The following is a 20,482-nucleotide window of genomic DNA, read 5'->3' as shown; positions in this document are numbered from 1 at the left end:
AGATCGAGACCATCCTGGAGAACACAGTGAAACCCCGTCTCTACTAAAAAAAATACAAAAAACTAGCCGGGCAAGGTGGCGGGCGCCTGTAGTCCCAGCTACTTGGGAGGCTGAGGCAGGAGAATGGCGTAAACCCGGGAGGCGGAGCTTGCAGTGAGCTGAGATCCGGCCACTGCACTCCAGCCTGGGCGACAGAGCGAGACTCCGTCTCAACAAAAAAATAAATAAATAAATAAATAAATAAATAAATAAATAAATAAAAAGAAAAGCTACAAACACCAGCCCAGGGCTGTGCATAGAAAGTGACCCAAACAGGCTGGATGCAGTGGCTCATGCCTATAATCCCAGCACTTTGGGAGGCCGAGACGGGCGGATCCCTTGAGGTCAGGAGTCCGAGATCAGGCTGACCAACATGGTGAAACCCTGTCTCTACTAAAAATACAAAAATTAGCAGGGCATGGTGGCACGTGCCTGTAATCCCAGCTACTCAGGAGGCTGAGGCAGGAGAATAGCTTGAACCCAGGAACCGGATTATGCAGTGAGCCAAGATTGTGCCATTGCAGTCCAGCCTGGGCAACAGAGCAAGGCTCCATCTCAAAAAAAAAAAAAAAGTGATCCAAACAGAAGGGAAAACCCCAAGTCTGTTCTACACAAATATGGAGTCAAAATTTACACTACTTTGCAGGTGCTGGAGACCCATCTGAGAATAGACCAAAACCTCTCTAGACGCAGTGAACCCAAAGGGTCCCATCAGAGACAAATGCAAAACCAGACCAAAAGAGCATCCCACAACCCAGGCATAGGCAAACAATTCTCAATTGTCAAATATTGCACACCACACGGAGAAACAGCAAAAATCTTGGAGGGAAGAAGGGAAGCCAAATGGGAGACTTCATTCCTCAAAAATTACAGCTAAGAAAATAATCCAAACAGGACTTAAACGTAACTATATTTTAAAATGTCCCAAGAAAATGCCCTTGTGAAAATTTAAAAGCAGATTTGAAAGAAAATTTAAAAACAGATTTGAAAGAAAATGTAACAGAAATTCTTAAATTTGAAAATATATTCAAGGTGGGGCACAGTGGCTCATGCCTGTACATCATAGCACTTTGGGAGGCCAAGGTGGGAGGATTACTTGAGACCAGGAGTTCAACACCAACCTGGGCAACACAGCAAGACTCCATCTTTAAAACACGTATATATATATGTTTATACACACATATATATTTGTGTATTTGTATAAATATCAATATTTACATATTTGACTATTTATATATAGCCAAATGTTTTTAGTGAAACCCTCAATAAGTTAACAAATTAACTGCACAGCTAAAGAGGAAATTAGTGAATCGTAGATGTCAAGAAATTACCCAGAAGAGAGAGAAATGTAAATTAAAGAAAACTTAAACAACATGAAGGATGTGATGAAAAATCCCAAAACATATCTAAATAATGGTTCCATAAATGGAAAATGGAGACAAAACTATTTTAAAAGGTAATGGCTAAGATTTTCTCCCACAGCTGAAGACATCAGGGGTCCTCGGACTAATGGAATACATCAAACAAAAGCAGGATACATAAAACAAATCCACACCTAGAAATATCGCAAAAAAAAAAAAAAAAAAACCTGAAGATCAAAAAAACAAGGAAATAAACAGCAACTCAAAAGTACTGTAAATAAAAAATAAATAAACAAGGAAAAGATCTTAAAAGTAGCTCAAGAGGAGAGAGAATTACCTCCCTATAACGAAATTACAACTAAACTGACTGTTGACTTCTCATTAGCAAATAAAAATACGCCAGGTGCAGTAGTTCACAGCTGTAATTCCAGATCTTTGGGAGGCTGAGGAGGATCACTTGAAGCCAGGAGTTCCAGACCAGCCTAAGCAATAAAATGAAACCCATCTCCACCAAAAAATTAAAAATTAATGAGAGCTAAATGATAAGAACTTACGAACACAAGGAAACAACGGACACTGGGGTCTACCTGAGGGTGGAGGATGGGAGGAGGGAGAGGAGCAGAAAAAATGACTATTGGGTACTGGGCTTAACACCTGGATGATGAAATAATATGTACAACAAACCCCTGTGACATGTGTTTACCTATGTAACAAAACTTCATATGTACCCCCAAACTTAAAATAAAAGTTAAAAAAAAAATTTACAAATTTGTCAAAACACAGGAGAATAACATCGAAGTACTCAGGGAAAGTAATTAACCCAAATTCTGGACCCAGCTCAACAATCATTCAAGAGAAAAAGTGAAGTACAGACACTTTCACAAACACCAAGCCCAAGTTTACTATTAAAAGGTCCTTACTGAAATAATTATTTAAGAACATTTTTTAATAAAGAAGGAAGAAATAGAGTGCAGGAAGAATGGTGACCAAAGAAACCTGAAAAACACATGAGTAAATATTCACTATTTTTATAGGTGTAAGGTGGCTTAAGTAAGGCAAAACTAACACATAAATAACATTAACATGGAAGAGAGGCTAACGGTTAAGGAGTAATTCACTCCAAACTCTTGGTCTTATTCAGGAGGACAGGAATAATAATTGAGCTTAGACTTAAGGAAATGCTCATGTTAAAATTTTAAGAGTAACCAAATTTCTGGCTTAAACCCTGGAACAAGAGAACTACAATGAAAAAGAGCTGAACTAATTTCAAATTCAAGACTTTCTTTAAACTCAACAGAGCACTGGGCGCGGTGGCTCACGCCTATAATCCCAACACTTTGGGAGGCCGAGGCGGGCGGATCACGAGGTCAGGAGATCGAGACCATCCTGGCTAACACGGTGAAACCTCGTCTCTACTAAAAATACAAAAAAAGTAGCCAGGCATGGTGGCGGGCGCCTGTAGTCCCAGCTACTCGGGAGGCTGAGGCAGGAGGATGGCATGAACCCGGGAGGCGGAGCTTGCAGTGAGCCAAGATCACGCCACTGCACTTCAGCCTGGGCGAAAGAGCAAGACTCCATCTCAAAAAAAAAAAAAAAAAACCAACAGAACAACCAGTTGGCTCAAAAACTAAGGAGTGTACCTGAAGGGAGAAAGGAGACAACCATATGCTCACCTCTCAGAGAGTACAGCTGGACACCAAAAAGAATGGGTAGAAGAGTCAGTAAATGGGTGAAATCTGATGTGGCTTGCTGAAAAGATAGCGTGAAACCACTGGGAGTCACAGAAATTGAGGATATGGTACCTCAACTTCCTGCAGGGCCTTCCTCCTCCAACCCCCCCACCCCACGCACTCAGAGCTCTAAAGAGCTCTGAGGTATGCTCATTGTGATGCAAACCTGGGGGTGGGCAGCAGCTAAGCCTGAGAGGCTGGACACTACCCTCAAATCACTCTACCCTATCTCCACTAGGGAAGACAAGCCTTCACTGTGACAGAAGGGACAATGGTTACTTCTACCCTTAAGACAACAGTGAAAAAGCAGGGAGGAGGGATGGGTGCCTGAGTCCTGGGAGAGGCATAGCATTCCACATTGAGCCCACTACAACAGCCAGGGAAGGGGCAAGATCCTGAAACTCAGGCCTGAAACTGAGGCTTAATCAAGAAGAGACCACATCCTACCACCCCTCCCCACCTCCAAGCAAACAAACTTCCAGGAACAGTAAGAGCAGAATATCACTGAGAAAGGGACGGGAGAAAATCAAGAACATATAGAAACCCTCACTAAAGCAAACTTCAAAGGGGAGACCTGAAATTTACACTGGAACAGACACTGTTCTGGTAAACCAATTCCTACTCTGATCACAAAGTATCTCTAAGAGAATTTGAAAACTGGGGTACACTAGGTTAACCATAACACAAAAAACCTCAAATCCAGCCCAATGTAACAGTGAAAAGGAGGCCTAGCATGACTAACACCATTTTGCTTCTAAGCCCCCACCACCACCCAGTGATACCATCTAACTATGGGAGACATTCAGTCTATAGTTTATAGTTTAAAGCAAATAGTCCCTTCTGAAAACTAACCTCTGAAGAGATAAGGGCAGTGTACACACAAATAACAATGTTGTTAACGATTTCTTTTTTCTTTTTTTTTTTTTTTTGAGACAGGGTCTCACTCTGTCACCCAGGCTAGAGTGCAGTGGCACAATCATGGCTCACTGCAGCCTCGACCTCCTGGGCTCAGGTGATCCTCCCACCTCAGCCTCCTGAGTAGCTGGGACCACCGGTGTGTGCCACCACACTTGGCTAATTTTTTTATTTTTGATAGAGACGGTGTTTCGCCATGTTGCCCAGGCTGGTCTTGAACTCCTAGGCTCAAGTTATCTGCCTGCCTCAGCCTCCCAAAGTGCTGGGATTACAGGAGTGAGCCACCATGCCCAGCCATGTTAAAGATTTATAGTATTGTGACCTGACCAAGGACAAAGAAGTTTCACAACCTCCACAGACCCTCACTGCCACCCAGATGTCTGTGGTCATCATAGTCACCTCTTGACCTCAATCTCCTCCTTCTTCTCTCTTCCTCTAACATAAAAGGAGGCTAAAATTCGTATTAACTTAAGATGGCTCTTTAGGACATTACTAGTCCACCAACTTCTCAGGTTGCTGGCTCCCTAAATAAAATTGCTTTCTTTGCCCCAACACCTTGTCTCTTAACTTATTGGCTGTCATGTGGTGAGTAGTACAACCTTGGACTTGACTACACCAATTCCTAAATAAACTAACTCAAATATCAGCACTAATGGCCTAGCAGAAGGAAAGACATACCCATTTACAGACAAAAAGATTATACGGAGGCTGAAGTGGGTGGATCACCTGAGGTCAGGAGTTCGAGACCAACCTGACCAACACAGTGAAACTCCATCTCTACTAAAAATACAAAATTAGCTAGGTGTGGTGGCACATGCCTGTAATCCCAGCTAATTGGGAGGCTGAGGCATGAGAATCGCTTGAACCCGGGAGGCAGAGGTTGCAGTGAGCCAAGATAGTGCCACTGTGCTCCAGCCTGGGCAACAAGAGCAAAACTCTGTCTCAAAAAAAAACAAAACAAAACCAAAAAAAAGATGATATGGTCAGGTGCAGTGGCTCACACCTACAATCCTACCACTTTGGGAGGCCAAGGCAAGAGGAGCCTGAAGATATGACTGAATTGCTGTGATCTCATGATAAAACATGAATGGACAAAGGAGTTGCTGCTTATGGTAGAACAAAGGAAGTGTTTTTCTGAGATGGAATCTACTTTAAACATTTTTGAAGCCTTAAACATTTTTGAAATGACTATTTCAAAAATAGACTATTCTATAAACTTAGTTGATAAAGCAGCAGCAGGCTTGGAGAAGTAGTTCTAATGTGGGTAAAATGCTATCAAACAGCATCGTATGCTACAGAGAAACCTACAATGAAAGGAAGAGTCAACAGATATGGCAAACTTCATTGCTGTCCTATTTTAAGGAACTGCCACAGATCCCCCAACCTTCAGCAACCACCACCCTGATCAGTCAGTCACCATCAATACTAAGGCAAAACCCACCACCCGCAAAAAGGTTATGGGTCACTGAAGGGTCAAATGATTGCCAGCATTTTTTGGCAATAAATGAAAGTATGTGCTTTTTTTTTTTTAGACATAATGCTATTGCACACTTAATAGACAACAGTATAGTGTAAACAAAGCTTTGTTGTTTTTTTTTTTTGGAGACCGAATCTCACTCTGTCGCCCAGACTGGAGTGGAGTGCAGTGGTGTCATCCCAGCTCACTGCAATCTCCACCTCCTGGCTTCAAGTGATTCTCCCGCCTCAGCCTCCTGAGTAGCTGGGATTACAGGCGCGAGCCACCACACCAAGCTAATTTTGTATATTTAGTAGAGACGGAGTTTCACCATGTTAGCCAGGCTGATCTCGAACTCCCGACCTCTGGGGATCTGCCTGCCTTGGTCTCCCAAAGCACTGGGATTATGAGTGTGAGACACCACGCTCAGCCAACAAAGCTTTTATATGCACTGAGTAACCAAAAAATTTGTGTGACTTGCTTTACAGCAATATTTGCTTTATTGTGGTGGTCTAAAACAAAACTATCTCCAAAGTATGCCTGTATTGTACAACGAAGATACATGCACGCATGCACGCACGCGCGCGCGCACACACACACACACACACCCCTATTATGAAACAGAACTCAGCATTTCAATGAATTCATGCAATAAATCATGAAAAAAAACTCAGAGACGTCACTCTGCTAGTTGTCATCTTTGGCTTCCCCTTCGTCTGCCATACTGTAAATGTTGGTAGAAAAGATTCTGGGGCCCCACAGAGAGCTATTAGCACCTACTCATTTACCAGTGTGGATGCAATTATAACAATTACACATCTTACACAGGTAACTAGACACAGGACAGGCATGTCTATAGGGTGAGCAGAGAGGAGGATCCACTAGATAGGCACCTGATATAGCAACCACTGCACAAGGAAGAAGATACAAACATGAGGAAATGGTGGGGGGGCGGGGTGCAAAAAGGGGCACCTTTGATAAGGGAAGTCTTTATTGAGCACTTCCTACGTGTAAGGCAATGTGGTACCCACATTCTGAGGGTATAACAGTCAACACTCCAAGCCTCCATGGAGCTTACAGTAGAAAAGATCCTGGGATGTAGCTATGGTACAAGCATCAAAGCAAAGCATGTAGTACATAAATAAACATTACTTCTTGCAATTCTCCCAGCTTTATATGCCCATCCTTAGCTCACACCTGCAATCCCAGCACTTTGGGAGGCCAAGGCAGGCAGATAATGAGGTCAGGAGTTCGAGACCAGCCTGGACAACATGGTGAAACCCTGGCTCTGCTAAAAATACAAAAATTAGCCAGGCATGGGGGCACATGCCTGTAATCCCAGCTACTTGGGAGACTGAGGCAAGAGAATTGCTTGAACCCAGGAGGCGGAGGTTGCAGTGAGCCGAGATCACACCATTGCACTCCAGCATGGGGGACAGAGCAAGATTCCGTCTCAAAAAAGAAAAGAAAAGAAAATAACTCATGGCAAAAGCAAACTCAATTCAAGGCTGAATCAATATGTAGATTTCAAAGGAAATACTTGAAGAAGGTGATGCTGCAGTTATTCTTTGTACATGTGGAGAGGAACAGTGGGCAATAGCATTGTATACAGGCATGAGCTAACAACTTTACACCAAGAAAGACTTGAATGAATGCTCACGCAATCACCAAGGCAATCAAAAACTTAGCATGGCAAAGATTTCCTAAAAAGAATTCAGTATGTAGGGACATTTACTATGGGAGAAAGAAACAAATCAGGATATAAAAAAATAACACCTTTATAGCACTTATATATAAATAAGCCCACCTGAACATAAAATGTTTAACAGAGACCAATTTAATGTAAAAGATAAGGCCACAGAATGTGAACCAGATTTGAAAATGGTGCTCTTGATGAAGCACCATTGCTCCTATACAATAGTGACAAAATTTCCTAAAACCATTCTAGGTGCTTACATGTTATTTCATAAAATATGGAATAGCATAAATGCTGAGAAATATTAAACTATATCTAAGACACTGTATTTGGAAGAACAAAAGAATAAAGCAAATTTAATGAAACATTTCATTAAAACATTAAATACTTTGAGCAGATTAAAGGTGTCTGGAGGGAAAAAAACAGCCAAGAATTTTAAGTTTAAATATGGAAGAAAGCTAAAGCTGTTGGAAAAAATATTCTAATTCAGTTATAAATAGAAATGACATTCCTATATAAGGTTAACAGAACGGTGAGGGATAAAAGGTACTTTTAGAAAATTAAAGGGAATTTCTACAAAAACAATGAAAATAATACTGCAGACGACAATCAATCAAGAAAGGAGTTACAAAAATTTTAATGAAACAAGAGAAGAATATCTTACCTTGCAGAGATTATGACCTTTCTGGTAAATTACCAAGGTTCCATTGAACTAAAATTATTGGGTTTTGTAGCATTTCATTTCATGTCACACCCCTGCTTAAAAGCTTTAACCGTTTCCCAGGAGACTTAGGGCAAGTTCAAAAACCCAGCAAATGGCCTACTAAGCCTTTTCAAGACCTGGCCCCTGTTGCCAACTTCTGCTTCAATGCCTGTTTCTTTATTTTCTGGTCATTGTAGATTTCTTTCCGTTTTTTTTTTGTTTTTTTTTTTTTTGAGTCAGAGTCTCACTGTCGCCCAGGCTGGAGTGCAGTGGCATAATCACGGCTCACTGCAGCCTCAAACTCCTGGGCTCAAGCAATCCTCCCAGTTTACTCTCTGGGAGTAGCTAGGACTACAGGAATATACCACCACACTCAGCTAATTTTGCGTTTTTGTAGAAATGGGGTTTTGCCATTTTGCCCAGGCTGGTCTCGAACTCCTGGGCTCAAGTGATCTGCCTGCCTCAGCCTCCCAAAGTACTGGGATTATAGGCATGAGTCACCACGCCCGGCCCTCTTTCAGTTCTTTAAAAGGTTCTGTTGTGCAAAAACCCCAGCTCTCTCACCTTGCCTCATCACATTTGCACCTTCTGTCTGAAAAACTTATTTCCCCAACTAGACCAGGTCCTTCTCATTCTTCAGGTCTCACTTAAATGTTACTTCCTCAGAGTGACCTTCCCACCTCTTCCCCCAAGGACAGACTCTCCAGCCCTACCCTGTTATATACAGTTGACCCTCGAACAACACAGGTTTGAACTGCATGGATCCACTTATACCCAGATTTTTTTTTTCAATATAAATTACAGAGTGTGCCTGCCTCTCCTGCCTCCCCTTCCACCTTCTCTACCTCTTCCACCTTTGCCCCTGCTGAGACAGCAAGACAACCCCTCCTCTTCCTCCTCAGCCTACTCAGTGTGAAGACAATGAGCACCTTTATAATGATCCACTTCCTCTTAATGAATAGTAAGTATCTTTTCTCTTCCTATGATTTTAATAATATTTTCTTCTCTGGCTTACGTTACTATAGGAATACACTACATAATACATATAACATACAAAACAACGTGTTAATTGACTATATTACCAGTAAGGCTTCCGGTCAACAGTAGGCTATTTTAGTAAAGTTTTTGGGGGGTCAAAAGTTATACTTGGATTTTTGACTGCGTGAGGGTCAGCACCCCAACCCCTACGTTGTTCAAGGGTCAGGCATACTCCCACAGTGTTCTGTAGTTCTCCTCTGCCTCCATCTCAAGACTAAATTCTTTGGCCAGGCTTGGTGGCTCACACCTGTAATCCTAGCACTTTGGGAGACCAAGGTGGGTGGATCCCTTGAGGTCAGGAGTTTGAAATCAGCCTGGCCAACATGGTGAAACCCCGTCTCCACTGAAAATACAAAAATCAGCCAGGTGTGGAGGCACGCACCTGTAGTCCCAGCTACTTGGGAGGCTGAAGCACAAAAATCGCTTGAACTCAGGAGGTAGAGGTGGCAGTGAGCCAAGATTGCACCACTGCACTCCAGCCTGGGCGACAGAGTGAGATTCTGTCTCAAAAAATAATTAATTATTTGAGGGCAGGGCCTACTTACATCTTATTTATCACTCCATGTAGTCTCCAGCACAGTCTGGCACACACTACATACTCATTAAGTAATATTTGTTAAATGAATGAAGGACAGATCCTCAGGATGTAGGACAGATTATTTGAGAAATAAATAACTGATAAAGTATAAAACACCTATTTGCACAAAATTAGCTTTTGTCTACCCCAACTATTTTCAGTAACTACAATTAAAATCAAACTTTTTCTTTTCATTTGCATTGCTAAACTTGAATTTAGTGGTAATATTAGGAATAATGATTACTAGCAATTACAGTTAATACATCCCATAAGTGGCAGACAAACCTTGGTGGGGTGTGTGTCTAGGGGTGTGGATAAATTCTAGGATATATCACATCTGACCCAGCCTCTGGTAATCTGTGAAAGATTCTACTCATAAGGAAATTAGTTTCTAAAATCAGCAATGTCAGGGTAATCAGGTAAATCCAGGCAAGTTGTTCTTCAACTATTACTTACCACTCTTTTTATCTGCCGTATCTTCCTCATGAGACTGTATATGTTTACTTTAATTATCAAAATACAATCTCATACTTCCAAGAACCTAATCTTTAAACATAACACAAAATCTTTTTCTTTCTTTTGAGATGGAGTCTCGCTCTGTGGCCCAGGCTGGAATACAGTGGCGTGGCCTTGGCTCACTGCAACCCCTGCCTCCCAGGTTCATGGGATTCTCCCGACTCAGCCTCCTGAGCAGCTGGGGTTACAGGTGCGTGCCACCACACCCGGCTAATTTTTGTATTATTTGTAGAGACAGGGTTTCACCTTGTTGCCCAGGCTGGTCTCGAACTTCTGACCTCAAGTGATCCGCCCACCTCGGCCCTCCCAAAGTGCTGGCATTACAGGCATGAGCCACTGCGCCTGGCCCATAATACAAAATCTAAACCTGATATCTAAAATTGCAACTCACCTAAAATAATGTAAGGTAAGCTTTTTAAACAATATATATTATTTATATATGTTTTGTTAATTTCCAGAAACCAAAGTTGTTCTTACTATCAAAATCAAGTTACACTGGCACTTCATGTTACCATTTGATAGAGTCCAAAAAAAAAAAAAAAAAGCAAGCCTATGCCTATTTCCAACCAGTTATGATTGAACTGACAGTAAACTATTAATATCAGACCAGCACTGTGTGTCTAACCTGTTTGCCATTAAAAATCCAGACACAACCAACCACACAAGGAGTTACTGATTTACCTGCCTGGTACATATAAGGGTCACTTTCCATTGAGAAATGTTCACCTAAAAGCAAAGAAAATTAGATACAGTTTCCCAAAACACTTTACTTCTAACCAAACCATTACATTCCTCTACTATATGTACCCAAAAACATAACGTCCCTAAGCAGTGTCCGTCCACACAAGCAATACACCGAGCAAAGGAGGAAACCTGCACAAGTGGGGATCAGCCTGTGCTGATGAGACTTCCTGTTCCCAAGCTGGCCTTACTCCCCAGCCCACCCTAGAAGGTCACTAAGAAGAAAATGATGCAGGCAGGAAAAGGCAGTTACGGTACCTTGCATGTTAAGCTGTTTGCAAATCCCATCACAATCCAGTCTGAAGTAGACGAAGTGTCTAAATATCTGAATTTGATGAAGCCTGCTCTATGACATGCACATTAGGCACGGATCTGTCAAGAGGGATTAGAGGTCCAAACAATAAAATGCACAATGTTATTAGCTTAAAATCAAGAAAACCAATTGTTTCCCTGTGCTCTTACATTTGGAAGTAACTTTTTCTTGCACAATAATTATGTTACTTTTACCTTCATTTCTTTTCCCTGCATTCCCAACATATCACCAAGAATGCTGTATTTTATTCGCTGGTTTAAAAAAGATCAAATGAAAATAAAATTTAAGCCACAAACACAAGGTAATTTATACCATTTGCCATTATGATCCTTTAAATTTTGCTATGTATTATGCTTAGGCAAGAATTTTTGAAAATACAAAAAGCATTAATAAATGATAATATGTGTGGATTTTTTTTTTGAAACTGAGTCTCGCTCTCGTTGCCCAGGCTGGAGTCTAATGGTGCCATCTTGGCTCACCGCAACCTCCACCTCCCGGGTTCAAGCAATTCTCCTGCCTCAGGCTCCCGAGGAGCTGGGATTACAGGCATGTGCCACCACACTCGGCTAATTTTGTATTTTTAGTAGAGACGGTTTCTCCATGTTGCTCAGGCTGGTCTCGAACTCCCGACCTCAGGTGATCCGTCTGCCTTGGCTTCCCAAAGTGCTGGAATTACAGGCGTGAGCCACCACGCCCAGCCAAGAAGTGTGTGTGTGTGTGTGTGTGTGTGTGTGTGTGTGTGTGTGTGTGTGTGTATATATATATATATATATATATATATTTTTTTTTTTTTTTTTTTTTTTTTTTTTTTTTGAGACAGGGTTTCACTCCTGTTGCCCAGGCTGGAGTGAATGGTACGATCTTGGCTCATTGCAACCTCTGCCTCCCAGGCTCAAGCCATCCTCCCACCTCAGCCTCCCAGGAGGCTGGGACTATAGGTGTACAACACTGCACTCAACCGATTTTTGTATTTTTTGTAGAGACAGGGTTTCACCATGTTGGCCAGGCTGGTCTCAAACTCCTGACCTCAAATGAAATGCCTGCCTTGGCCTCCCAAAGTGCTGAGATTACAGGCGTGAGCCACCTACACCTGGCCTCCAGAAGATATTTTTTAAGGACATCTTTTAGGCCAGGCACACTGGTTCATGCCTATAATCCCAGCACTTTGGGAGGCCAAAGTAGGGGAATGTCTTGAGCTCCGGAGTTCAAGACCAGCCTGAACAAAACTGTGAGAACCCATCTCTACAAAATACAAAAAAATTAGCCAGGCATGGCGGCCTGCGCCTATAGTCCCAGCTACTCAGGAAGCTGAGGTGGGAGGATCACTTGAGCCTGGGGAGGCAGAGGCTGCAGTGAGCCATGATCACACTACTGTACTCTAGCCTGGGTGACAGACTTGAGACCCTGTCTCAAAAAAAAAAAAAAAAAAAAAAAGACATCTGTTAAGATCTACATGATTTCATTTGTCAATGTCTGATGACAAAGAGATCTAGGTTGGCCAAGCACGGTAGCTTACACCTGTAATCCTAGCACTTTGGGAGGCCGAGGCAGGCAGATCACCTGCGGTCAGGGGTTCAAGACCAGCCTGGCCAACATGGTGAAACCCTGTCTCTACTAAAAACACAAAAATTAGCCAGGCATAGTGGCACATGCCTGTAATCCCAGCTACTTGGGAGACTGAGGCAGGAGAATCGCTTGAACCCAGGAAGCAGAGGTTGCAGTGAGCCGAGATCACACCACTGTACTCTGGCCTGGGTGACAGTGAGATTACATCTTAAAAAGAAAGAAATTAGCCAGGCGCAGTGGCGTGTGCCAGTAGCTCCAGCTACTCAAGAGGCTGAGGTGGGAAGATCGCTCAAGTCTGGGAGGTGGAGGTTGCAGTGAAGTTAGATCACAGCACTGCACTCCAGCCTGGGCAACACAGTGAGACCCTGTCTCAAAAAAAAAGAAAAGAGGTCTAGGTGAAGCAAGTAAATAAGGTTAAAAAAACTCATTGACAGGAGAGAATTTTGGGGGTGATGGAAATGTTCTAAAACTGGACTGTAATGATAGCTAAGCCAACTCCATAAATTCACTTAAAAATAATGGAATCATACACTAAAAAGGTGAGTTTTATGGTATGTAAAGTACACCTCCATTACGTTATAAAGAAATCAACAAAATTTTGTAATCCCAGCACTTTGGGAGGCCAAGGCAGGCAGATCACAAGGTCAGGAGATCAAGACCATCCTGGCTAACACGGTAAAACCCCGTCTCTACTAAAAATACAAAAAAAAATTAGCCAGGCATGGTGGCGGGCGCCTGTTAGTCCCAGCTACTCAGGAGGCTGAGGCAGGAGAATAGTGTGAACCTGGGAGGCAGAGCTTGCAGTGAGCTGAGACCGCACCACTGCACTCCAGCCTGAGCGACAGAGCGAGACTCCATCTCAAAAAAAAAAAAAAGAAATCAATAAATTAACGCACAGGTCCCATCTGTGTAGAAATATGGTCCTGCTTCGGCCAAGATTATTTCTGGCCCTGAGGCTCTACAGTATTCATCAGCACTTTCTAACTTTAATAAGTAACAAAAGTGATTTTAATCGATTACAGAAAAAGATGTTAAGTCCTCTTTTTTTCTAACATGGACTTTTAAGTGTTCTTTTTTTTTTTTTTTTTTTTTTTTGTTGAGACAGAGTCTTGCTTTGTCGCCCAGCCTGGAGTGCAGTGGCCGGATCTCAGCTCACTGCAAGCTCCGCCTCCCGGGTTCACGCCATTCTCCTGCCTCAGCCTCCTGAGTAGCTGGGACTACAGGCGCCCGCCACCTCGCCCGGCTAGGTTTTTGTATTTTTTAGTAGAGACGGGGTTTCACCGTGTTAGCCAGGATGGTCTCGATCTCCTGACTTTTGTGATCCGCCCGTCTCGGCCTCCCAAAGTGCTGGGATTACAGGCTTGAGCCACCGCGCCCGGCCCCTTTTAAGTGTTCTTTTAGGGTACATAACTGTTTAGTTCTCTTAATGATAGGTCTTACTTTTAAAAAAAAAATTCAGAGCCAGGCGTGGTGGCTCACGCCTGTAGTCCCAACACTTTGGGAGGCCGAGGCAGGAGGATCACCTGAGGTCAGGAGTTCGAGACCACTTGGCCAATATGGTGAAACCCCATCTCTATTAAAAATGCAAAAAAGTTAGCCGGGCATGGTGGCGGGCGCCTGTAATTCCAGCTACCCAGGAGGCTAAGGCAAGAGAATCACTTGAACCCAGGAGGCGGAGGTTGCGGTAAGCCGAGATCCCATCGCTGCACTCCAGCCTGGGTGACAGAGCAGCACTCTGTCTCATTAAAAAAAAAAAAAAAAAGGCCGGGCGCGGTGGCTCAAGCCTGTAATCCCAGCACTTTGGGAGGCCGAGATGGGCGGATCATGAGGTCAGGAGATCGAGACCATCCTGGCTAATACGGTGAAACCCCGTCTCTACTAAAAAATACAAAAAACTAGCCGGGCGAAGTGGCGGGTGCCTGTAGTCCCAGCTACTCGGGAGGCTGAGGCAGGAGAATGGCGTGAACCCGAGAGGAGGAGCTTGCAGTGAGCTGAGATCCGGCCACTGCACTCCAGCCTGGGTGACAGAGCGAGACTCCGTCTCAAAAAAAAAAAAAAAAAATTAAAAAAATTAAAAATTAAAAAAAAAAATTTTAATCACAAGAAGCTTTAAATAGAAGAAAGTTCTACTTTCACATAGAAAAATTTTCAGAGTCCAACCTCTGTATTAGCACACAACAAGGGGTGGGTGCGGTGGCTCATGCCTGTAATCCTAGCACTTTGGGAGACTGAAGCGGGTGGACTGCCTGAGCTCAGGAGTTTGAGACCAGCCTGAGCAACATGGTGAAACCCGTCTCTACTAAAATACAAAAAAATTAGCTGGGCATGGCAGCATGCACCTGTAATCCCAGTTACTTGGGAGGCTGAGGCAGGAGAATTGCTTGAACCCAGGAGGTGGAAGTTGCAGTGAGCAGAGATCACGCCATTGCACTCCAGTCTGGGCAACAGAGCGAGACTCCGTCTTAAAAAAAACACACACACACACAATAATAGTATATCTCTATAGACTTTACCTCCAGATTTTATTTCACTGGTCATAATTACACAAGAGGTGCCCATCTGCAAATTATAATGGCTGCCATTTTATTTCAAGGGTATATCTAAGCCACAAAATTGAATTCAAGGAGTATCTTCGTAGCCTTTATTAGTGTAGCAAATTTAATCAAAGTCCATCAAAGGTTATAATGCAATATCCAGAAACATGAAATACCAAGTAGCTAATTAGAAACAACTACCTCATTTTTGGCATGATTATGTACAGCCTTCATTTATGAAGAAACATAACCTCTGTTAGAAAAGTCTGACCCTCTGGTTAGAAAAGTCTGCACTTCCAACTGTTCTATCCAGCAGTCCTGATGGATCTGAGTTCAGTCCCCCATACGACTGACTAAAGGTCCAGCAGCCTTGCCAATGTAGCCTGTGAACTCCAAGAAGCATATGTATAACTTCAGTACCACCCCAGGCATGATATACAGTAGGAACTCAAAATACCCTTGGGGTGGACCTGGCGGTGGCTCATGCCTATAGTCCAAGCACTTTGGGAGGCCAAAGCAGGAGGGTCGCTTGACGCCAGGAGTTCAAGACCAGCCTGAGCAACATCATAAGACCTTGCCTCTATTAAAAATAAAGAAAAACTGGCCTGGTATGGGAGCACGTGCCTGTAGTCGCCAGCTACTAGGGAGGCTGAGGTGGGAGGATCGATTGAGTCTACCAGGTTAAGGGTGCAGCAAGCTGTGATAACACCACTGCACTCCAGCCTGGGCAACGGAGTGAGACCCCATGTCAAAAATAAATATGCTTGGGAAATCAGTTTCCTAAAGAGAAGCAGAAAGCATGGTTTTGAAGAGCACAGCTTCAAGTCAGACCAGTTCGGATGGCAATTTTGCTGCTTCTGATGACTAGCTGGGTAATCTCAGCAAAGTACTTTATTTCTCTGAGCCCATTTGACATGTATACAGAAGGTAAGAAGAGCTACTTCATAGAGCTGTTGTGAGAATACACATGTATTCATGCAAATAAATTACTTGTCACAGTGTCTGGCATTCAGTACGGCTCAATAGATGGAGTATTATAATTATTACAGAGAAGACTGCCCAAAAGAGAGACCACACCCAAAACTTGACCCTGATTAGGATTATCTCAAACACATATGTTTCTAAGAGCTTAATTCAAAGTATTGACAATCAATTTCAAATACCTGAATGGGCCAGTTCCTTTTAACCTAATAAATAACTTTCTATTAATTCCCAAACCTGAAATGTTTAAATGTTATCAGTCTCTAGGTAGAAGGTCCTTACCCTCAGCTTTCACACCCACCGACAGAATTGCACCCAAGCTTGTATCTCAGTGTGAAGAAATGTACAAACTTGAACGAGAAATGAGGCCAGATCTTTGATTAATTCAGTAATCCATGTACTGCTCTACACACATAAAAAAAAAATTCTAAAAACGATCAAAACCTAAAATCTGAACACTAAAATTGTGCGTCACCAACAAAAGATTTCTAACGTCGAGCTTGAGATTGAAAGTAAATTAGAAAAACCTCCAAACAGAAAGTTTAAATGTAGTCTTTTAATTGCATTATTGTCCTAAGTTGAAATGTAGTCCAACTGATGCCATGATCAGATAATAAAGAATCTGTGAGATTCTATCTCCTCCTTTATCAAGAAATTTGATGTTGCCAAATTATTTGATGTTGGGAAAAAAAAAAAAACTTTAAAATCTAAAATTACCCAATTCTAAGCAAATAGCTTTTTCTACTTAGAAAGCAACTTAATACTTCAAATTGTGCTATTCTTGTACCAAAGTTAAGGGTTATCTAAAAGATTTCCCTCACGTTTTAGATCTATGCATGTGAATTAATTTATTCCTAAATGCCTCATTATTATTTGACATCAACTTATTACATGAAAAAGTCATATCCCCACAGTAACTGCCAAAAATCAGGTACTGTGTTAGAATACCTTCTAATATCTAGAGGAAATAAAGATCACCAGTTATCAAAACGGCAGGGGACAGAATGTGAAATTTTAACAGACATGTTGAAGAAAACCTATTTTCCTTGCTCTCTTTACAAATTTCTCACAGCCAATTTCTCAGATAAAGCTAAATTTTCTTTTACAAAGTAAATTGAAATGAAAATCATAATGAAAGGTTAACTTTCTGCAAGAGAAGCCACTGTCATTTCCAACAATGCAGCTATTGTTAAGAGTCTCTCATAGATTCCTGGACACCCGTGGTGAAACAAGGCTAGGGGTGATACTTAAAGGAATTTCTCCACCTCTGTCTTTCAGTTTGTAATGTAACAATACTGTACCTTCAAAGTAGAAACATCATGTAAAATCTGGTTCCCGTTAACTGAAACTGCCTTAACCCCAAGCAGCATATTTGCAACCGAATACATCTGATTCGCAGTCAACCTTCTATTACCCATCTATGCGAGATGGCCCTGCGATTTCTTTCAATGGGAGCCTTTCCTTTTAAAACCCCAGGGGACACAATAGATGCCACACTCTGATTTAAATAATTCCAAGAAAATTACAATATAAACAAAAGCTGACTTAGGGAACTTGCATAAGTAAAAATCAAAAAACCTAAGAAAAAGGGGTAAAAAAATACCAACCACAAACCCCTAAATCATGAATAAATTTTAAGACTGAGCCAGGAAAAAAGGAATACTCTCTGGACAAAGAATTCTATTTCAAATTTTTTAAAAAATATATCAGATTTTGCTTTTAAAAAATTTAGGCTTAGGAAATACGCTAAACAACAAAACTGGAATACTCAATTGTTTGATATATATACATATAGCAAATTAATCGCTGCATTGACTGTGTTAAAAAGGCAAGACAATTCAAAGAGATTTGATACCCTCTCCAACTGAGGAACCCCCAACTACTCTGAAATGGCAGATTATTTAACACTCTTGGAATGGTTAACTTTATTTAGAATGCCTCTTTTGGAGTTCTATTATTTAATTCAGCCAAACGGAATTTTTCCCTAATTAGGTTTCCTTGTACTTGTGAAATGCTCACCATACAGTGCTGGCAGCATTAGCTCTACAGCTTCTCTCTTCTGGCTCCTTCCCCCGTCACCCACTCTCACCTCCCCCCCCCACCCCCGCCCCGAAAAAAAGATTTCCTTCCCAAATGTTCTCTTCTCTGCATTTGTCAACAGAAACACCTACTGGTGGTGTCAAACTGCTAAGACTGCTGCAGGCTTCCTTATTCCTGGTTTCAGTGTCAACGCCAAAAATTCTCAATCCTAAAATAGTACTTTTAATAAAAAGAAATTAAAAGTCTTGCTAGGTACTCAACCTATCATATTCTCGAAAAGCAGCATGCCTTTTTAAAAAATCTATTATTAATGGACCCTAATTGGACTGTTAATCATAAGATCATACTATCCCCTTCAACACTAAGATACAGAAACAAGTAAATATAGCCTCTTCACATTTTGTGAATAACACATTTTAAAACACTTAAAGGGAATAAAAACAAATTTACATCTAAGCGTCACTCACATGTAATTCCGAATAGCCTCGGTGAAGATGTCTTTTTTGTAACCCTACACCAAGAAAGAAACAAGCTGGAAATGTTCCAGCAGATGTTACCTAAAATGATAATCCTGTTCTATACACATCTCTGTCTCCTGTTTCAGACAAACGCTCTCAGACAAATTAATTTGTCTAATCTTTTACATTTAACTATATAACCATTACGTTCAAACAAACCTAATTCAGATGCACAGAAATAAATCATTCGGTGTCAACAATACTTTCTAAAATCAGCTTAAATTCCAGCCAATTAAAATAGATTATGCTAACAGAATACTGATCTGCAACTACTTAAATATCACAGCACCCGTCTAATCTCACTGTAGAGATACTAAGGTCAGGCTTTTCTTATTCAGGCATCTGTGCTTTAACACTCAAGTGAAGCGAAAAACAAAACCCTCAAGGAAGATCTGCCTTTACACTGAAATATGTTCAGGTTATTTTTTCCCACAACGTGGGCACAAAACGTGTCAATGCAAGGAGGACCTGTTCGTTCTGGGAGACGGTTCCAAACCCCAGAACCTGATTTCTATGAGGGTCCAAAGGGTATCAAGGTCTGAGAAGGGGCCATTCTTCTTCCCCGCACTATGCCAGTCGTGAACTTCACAGCATCGCCTGAAACTTGTTCGGGGGAGGTTGCGGAGCCGTGGGGCCAGCGGCGGGTCGCTCGCCCACCCTCCCGGGCAGCCAAGGTCAGAAGGGCCAGAGCCGCGACTGGAGTCTCGGGCTCCCTCCGAACTCGGGCAGGGGGCTCGGGCGCGCAGGCCCCTCCTCGGCGCCGGCGGGAAGGGGCTTCCCTCGCCGCAAGCCCCGGGGAGCTCTTGCCGCGGGAGCGGCGGGGCGGGGACGCCGCAGACCCGCCGCTGAGGGGAGCCCCGCGGGGCGGGCTCGACCCATCGCCCCTCTTTCACACCCTTTCGCCTCCCCACACCCCAAAAGGCAGCCCCAGCCCCTCGGAGGAAGCCCTTCCAGAGGCGCAGGGGAGCGCTGAGGAGGGGCTACTCCGGGCCGGGACGCCCTCACCGCGTCGCCCCGTTCCGGGGGGACCGGCGCCGCCGCCCCTTCTCTCGTCCGCCCGGGGGGACCGGGTGGGTCCCCACTCTCAGGAGAAGCTGGGTGAACGCGGGGCCGATGTAAGGGCAAGAAGGCTTGGCGGGCGGGTGGTGGCGCGACTACTCACCCCGCCGAGTCCCCCACTTCTAGCAGGGGACCCCACAGCTCCTGAAGACGCCGTCGCCGCTTTACCTTCCCTCAGCGGCAGAGACAACTAATCGAAACCTCCGGCCCCGCCCTCTAGCAGAAGCGAACGCGCAGCCTAATTTGCTAACTGCCCCGCCCCAGCCGGCCCGTTCTGACCAATGGAAAAGCGCCTCAGGTTCTGCCCGATCCCGCCTTTACCCCGCCCCCTTCTGGTAGGAGCCAATGAGAAGGAAGCGCTTGTCTTGGGGTTCGGGCTCGCGCCGCTCGTGCTCGAGTCTCCGAAGCCGAAGAATGCTGGTTCCTTATACAAGCTCGCCTGCGCGCTCACGCGCGCGCCGCGCCTCCTGGCACGCCAGGTTTGGTTGCCCCGCCAAGCCCTAGCAACCTGGGCTGGAGAGGCTGAGAGGGGCGGGGCCCGAGCCTGGAGCTGACGCCGGGGGGAGCGCGAGGAAGGAGGGAGAGGGTCGACGGTGGTGGGGTGGGGAGATCGTGACTGAGAAAGGGGTGACTGCGGGGGTAGGGGGTGGCGAGGAGGCCCCGGAATCCGCCTGTCACTGCGGAAAAAAGGGGGAATCC

The 20,482-nt window shown here is 43.5% G+C and overlaps 1 protein-coding gene across 5 annotated transcripts in view; it reads right to left on the bottom strand.

The window, feature by feature from the left end:
• CDKL5 (cyclin dependent kinase like 5) overlaps positions 1 to 19,975 on the bottom strand; it is a 202,763-nt gene extending 182,788 nt beyond the window's left edge. For 4 of the 5 annotated variants that reach the window (XM_045383850.3, XM_045383849.3, XM_045383853.3 and 1 more), the window contains exon 1: positions 19,887 to 19,975. The gene's annotated coding sequence lies outside the window, so the exon portion shown is untranslated. Of the gene's footprint in view, positions 1 to 11,030; positions 11,145 to 19,886 lie in introns of all 5 variants that reach the window. The other variant, XM_045383851.3, reaches the window with a different exon arrangement.
• Between the last annotated feature and the right edge of the window lie 507 nt (positions 19,976 to 20,482).

This window comes from Macaca fascicularis, chromosome X (genome assembly GCF_037993035.2).
Source record: "Macaca fascicularis isolate 582-1 chromosome X, T2T-MFA8v1.1".
NCBI lineage: Eukaryota > Metazoa > Chordata > Mammalia > Primates > Cercopithecidae > Macaca > Macaca fascicularis.
The sequence above is the reverse complement of the archived record's forward strand: the minus strand, read 5'-3'. Positions and strand labels throughout refer to the sequence as shown.